Source organism: Saccostrea cucullata, unplaced genomic scaffold, assembly GCF_032062105.1.
Source record: "Saccostrea cucullata isolate Sc308-1 unplaced genomic scaffold, CSIRO_AGI_Scuc_v1 ctg735, whole genome shotgun sequence".
Classification (NCBI taxonomy): domain Eukaryota; kingdom Metazoa; phylum Mollusca; class Bivalvia; order Ostreida; family Ostreidae; genus Saccostrea; species Saccostrea cuccullata.
Window position 1 is genome coordinate 319,546 of NW_026928570.1, and position 6,000 is coordinate 325,545.

At 35.4% G+C, this 6,000-nt stretch overlaps 1 long non-coding RNA gene across 1 annotated transcript; it reads left to right on the forward strand.

Annotated features, from left to right (window-relative positions):
• The first annotated feature begins 2,666 nt into the window (after positions 1-2,666).
• Positions 2,667-3,624, forward strand: LOC134277990 (uncharacterized). The gene is made up of 3 exons (XR_009994363.1): positions 2,667-2,714; positions 2,820-2,974; positions 3,381-3,624. It is a non-coding gene; the product is annotated as an uncharacterized LOC134277990 (long non-coding RNA).
• The last annotated feature ends 2,376 nt before the right edge of the window (positions 3,625-6,000 follow it).

Genomic DNA, 6,000 nt, shown 5'->3' on the forward strand with positions numbered 1-6,000 from the left:
AATTTCACTTTCAGTTTGCCAGTAAACTGTAAAGAAGCATAAGTTGATGCACATTTGGGTGCAAATTGCAAGTCTAAGCCATTGTTCTGAAGGTATAGCAGTTTCTGATGGACAAGTCTCCTTTGCACAACGCAAGAGGTCTGGAACGGATATTGCTTGTGCAACCAACTATATGCCAGGGAAGCAAAACAGTTGATCCCTTCCGAATTTGGGCCGAAATTAATGCTATTGTATATCAAACATTCACTGACGATTCAGTCAACCTTTTAATCCGACCGCCATTTGCATTGCCATGCTCTGTATTACTCGGAGCTCCTCGGGTCGCACACTTCCTTACCTTACAAATGGAGGTTGAGTCTTGGTGATTCTAAAATGCGGTCGGGGAAATCCGGATTTTTTTTTCAGTCGATCAGCGCACTAGAGAAATTTTTTTTTATTCATTTGAGGATAAAAATGGGTAATGCGCATTGTTAAATGACATGCGGGCGGGCCTGAGAACCAAGTTATTAATTTTTTTTAGGCCCAATGTAAACATTTTTTATATCTCCACGATGGGCGTTAACACTCAATATGCAGATTCAAGAATAGAATACCCTACCAATGATAGACAATTGTGACAGTAAATGATAGTCAACTGTTTAGTACAATTCTCAGTTAACCATGGACTTTCAGGAGGGCGTGACTTTCTCGACACTACGTAATCAGCGTCTCTCAAATAGCGAATAGATTCTCATTGGTTAAGAAATTAATAGCATCGACAACTTTAAAATTGTTGTTAACATTGAGACGACTTATGCCCAACCTCTTTGCCGTACGAAAAACTATCTGGATTATATCTACACTCGTTGACATTCGCCGGAATGTATATTTCAATCGTGAATGTAAGGCTGTTTAAATTTCAGACGTAAATTAGGTAACGTCGAGAAACCCACGCCTTACTGAAAGTCCAGGGTTTAAAGTAGTTTTTTAACATTTTATTTCACAAAAAAATGTTTGCAAAATGATTAATATTCAGAATATCGATGATGCAAAATATTTTATTCATGATAAAGTTAAAAACATTATAATTGTATGAATATATGATAAAGCATTCAACAAATAATACTAGATACTATTAGTTTTACAGTCAGGGACCTAATACGGAGTTCGCCTCAACCAAAACGGATTTATATTTCACACCATTAAAGATTCCATATTAGGTCCCTAACTGACTGTGTAACTAATAATACGGACTATTATATTGTATATTTTTATCCCATGTTTACCCCTATATCCCGTGGATATAGCTCATTTGATATCGTTTTCGTATCCCACAGTTAAGTGCAGTTATGACGTCACAATGGATTTTGCGTTAGCGTGAAGAAGTAAAACAAAGTGAAGTCCTATATTTAAGCAATGAATCATTACTTTTTTAAAGATAAAGTCTCATAACTGCAATGGTGTGTGCAAACAAATTCACTGTGTAGAAACGGACTAGGGTAAAGTGCGTTACCCTAGTCTAAGATGGCGGCTTTTTCAATGTTACATGCTTACTTAAAAAACCTTCTTGAATTACACTTATTGACTAAGAAAACGCATACAGAAATTCTGCTTCAGATTAGGGTCAAGTTTGAGCGCGGTTTATTTACGATTAGGGTAAAGTTTTCTCATGACTAGGGTAAAGTTACTTGTCTAACTTGGAAATCTGAAAAGTTTTAACTTTGTAATTGCTTTAAACTTTATTCATAAAATTGAGAAAGGTTTTTATTTCAATGTACATTACTGGTGTAGTCGATTTGGACGTCAAATTGATTGTACATGTAATTATTTTTTAAGTAACAGTATAAAGTTTGCCAACAAATTTTGATGGATGTAGGCCTGAATGGTGCATTAATTGAAGCTTTCGTGATTTTATTCTACCATATTGTTGCGTATGTTTACCTTTTAGAATCAAAATACGTATTCCAGGAGTTGAAAAATCGCTTGAAGGAGGAAACCACACACAGGTATTTTTTTTCTTTATTTTATTGACATTTGGGGTAACGACTGAGTTAACTCTATAAATGAATTATTCCATTGAGTATTCAAATTTTATTTCCATACAGGGAGAAAATGTTCAGTGTAAGCTATTGTTAAAAATTATTTACTTTGCATGGTTTTATCTTCATTCACATTTCAGCTTTTGTTTTGTAGAATTTTTGTGATTCCTAGTTGTTTTGTTGTTTTTCATTCATTTATTCATCATTGACCATTTACTCTCTAAAGCTCTGTAATTGAGTTAAGTTCGATATTTTTTTTTAAAATTTATGTTAACGTTTTTAATTGGAGAGAAAAAACCCTATACACTTCCCTTAATATAAATAAGGCTAAATAGCATTTAATTCTATTCTTATCTTCACAATCCAATTGTAGTCGAACTGTATTTTTCAATAGAACCCAACTTAATTGTTTCTGGATCTGATGGAAGCATTCTTGTACTGTAGAAGTACTTTATTCCGCGTGATATTAATTTACGCTATGTACGCGGTCACCAATTTTCCGCGGAAATTTGTCCACGCGTACTTATTATAAATGTAAGGCATATAGTGACAGTCTAGGATATCCGCGTAATTTTCTACCCGCGGATTAGACAGAAATTGAGATTCCGCGGAATTATGACCCCGTGGAAAAAAGTACGTCTACAGTATTTGAGCCCGGTGAAGCAAGCACCCCAAAGGGCAAGGCTCTCACTCACTGTAAGTACTACTAGTATATTGTATATGTAAATAGAAAATAATACTAATAGCAGTTAAAATAAGTATTGAAAATCCAAGTTTTTCAAAACATTATCTTAATTTAAGTGTGTTCTGAATGCGGAAAAATGTTTACATCATACACTGGTTTGAGGGAGCATCAGATGAGGGAGCGTGGAGAGTTTCGCCACACTTGCCAAGTTTGTGGTCAGACGTTTATCAGCAAAGCTCGCTACACAAGTCACACGTTGAACCACATTGGGGTAATCAAAATAAGAACATTCTATATAAGAATATTAAAGACTATGGAAGCACAATAGAAAAAAAGGATGATTTTAATTACGAAATTTCTTTTTGAAAAAAAAAACCAAACAACTTACATACAAACAAAGAGGTTTAATTTATTCATTTATAAATGAATATAAGCTGAAAAGAAAGAAGTCCCCATCCTAACCACACACTCTGTTTCAACGCCTATGATAAAAGTACAAACTTTACATCTTTGATAAATAATTAGAATTTGTTTTTAAAATGCGTCTATATTAAGCTTCAAAATTTCTTTAAAATGCGTCTATATTAAGCTTCAAAATTTCATTTTCATGTTGTATAACACGTTTTTTAAAATTGTTACACGGAATAAAACATCAAGCCATAATTTTATTTTTCCAGGAAAAACCAAATAAATGTACCGAGGATGGATGCAGTGCCTCATATGTTCATAAAAAAGATCTGAAGAACCATATTTAAAGTCAGTATAAACAATTACAAAGAAAATGCGAGAAATGTGGAAACGATTTCTTAACAAAACGTGGATTAGTCCAGCACAAATCAGCTTGCGTTGAAGGGCGTCAATATCCCTGTTATATGTGCACATATACTACACCCTACAAGAGTAACTTCAACAGACATATCAAAAAACATCATCATTGAGTATTTCTTTAATTTGTAATCAACAAAGTAAATACTTGTTGGTGAATTATAGATACAATTTCTATGCGTTTCTTTTTAAATCATATCAATGCAATGTAGCTGCAATAATATAGCCCTCTCCGATGCTTTCTGGAGAGGACTACAATTCCACAGCATCTCCGTAATTGAGAAAATATAATTATACCCCCCGCTTGAAAAGCGGGAGGGTATATAGTGATCGGGATTTCCGTCCGTCCGTCCGTCTGTCCGTCCGTCTGTACGTCCGTCCGTCCGTCCGTCCGTCTGTTACGCTTTTTCTCTTATCCGCAACTCCTCTTATACTACTGAGTGAAATTTAATGAAACTTTCACAGAATCTTTATTACATATTGCCATTGTGCACCTCCTATTTTACTTTTTTATTCGACACGTATTTTAGGTTTCCCAGAGCAAAACATGGACATTGCCATTTTTTTTGTTTACCTATGACGTCACATAATAGAAGCTTCTGGATAACATTTCATATGACGAGTTATTCCTCTTTACACATTACCGTAAAACAATATAAAGCAACACATCGACATTATGGGAGGCGGGGGGTATCATTTAGTGAGCTCATTGCTCACAGTACCTCTAGTTTTTAACTAGAGGTAATGTGAGCTATGAGCTCACTAAATGATACCCCCCGCCTCCATATAATTATAATGGCAAAGTCCATGTTTTGCTGTGGCCGGGAAACCCAAAATATGTGTTGGATCAAAAAGTAAAATAGGAGGTGCACAATGGCAATATGTAATAAAGATTCTGTGAAAGTTTCATCAAATTTCATTCAGTGGTATGAGAGGAGTTGCGGATAAGAGATGGGTACCCCAAAGCGTAACAGACGTACAGACGGACGGAATTAACGATTACTATATACCCTCCCGCTTTTCAAGCGGGGGGTATAAATACGGGGGACTGCAGACAAAATAAATTGTTTTTACATTCAAATTACTTCTACATGTTCTACTAAGACGAAATTTTATTCACTATCAACAACATAGCCTATTAAACGCGAAAACCATGTAAAATAAATTTATACTTGTTAACCAATCGCTTTACTCAACAGCCATGACAGTTCACGCGTGATGAACTGAGACTTTCGCTTGAAATTTAGAACAACTAATAAAGCAAATGTCCTTGATTATAAATGATTGCACTGAATGGTATCACAAACATATCTATTAATAAAACCATATCAAGTGTTATTTTTACGCAAACGTATGCTTAAAACTAGAGGTACTGTGAGCATGGGCTCACTAAATTATACCCCCCGCCTCCCATATGTGTATAAATGGCAGTGTCCATGTTTTGCTATGGAAAACCCAAAATATGTGTCGGATCAAAAAGTAAAATAGGAGGTGCACAATGGCAATATGTAATAAAGATTCTGTGAAAGTTTCATCAAATTTCATCCAGTGGTATAAGAGGAGTTGCGGATAAGAGATGTGTACCCCCAAAGCGTAACAGACGGACGGACGGACGGACGTACAGACAGACGGACGGAATTAACGATTACTATATACCCTCCCGCTTTTCAAGCGGGGGGTATCACAGGATGAAAAGCCAGGTTTCCCAAATTTGGAAACCCGATGGAAACATATGGGAATCGTGACATCAGTAGTTTCCATATAGTTTCCATTTTATGGAAACCACATAGTGGTTTCCACATAGATTCCCGACATGGAAACAATCAACCTGTGGTTTCCCGTAAGTTTCCCAAGATAGGAAACCATGGAAACTTGCCCCGGTGGTTTCCATGTAGATTCCCAACATGGAAACAATCAACCTGTGGTTTCCCGTAAGTTTCCCAAGATAGGAAACCATGGAAACATGCCTCAGTGGTTTCCATATAGATTCCCGACATGGAAGCCACCAATGTGTAGTTTCCCCCATGTTTCCCAGGTAGAGAAACTTTGAAAGTATATATCTCAATACTAGCCCACCTACTTTTTATTTTACAAAAAGTTAAATATTTCCTTATGTTACCATATGCTTACCAATTATAGAAATATTTCAAAAGTGTTTACATGCTGTATCAAAATAATTAACTTCCCTTCAAACAGTTAAAATAACTAGATGTGTATTTCTGTGTGATAAATTTTATATTTCAGCACCGTGAACGCAATTCAATTTTAAAGATTTATCACATAAGTTTTGGTAAACTCGTATAGAATGCGTGGAATGGAATAGAGAAAAGTAAGTGCAGTTATGTAGATATCAATCATTTCCGATCCCACTTTCTTGTAAGCTGTCTATGATGAATGTTCCTTTGAAAAAATGCAAGAGCGGAGGAAGGGAACCTTTAATGAAATTATTTACAGAAAAGGTAAAAAAAAAAA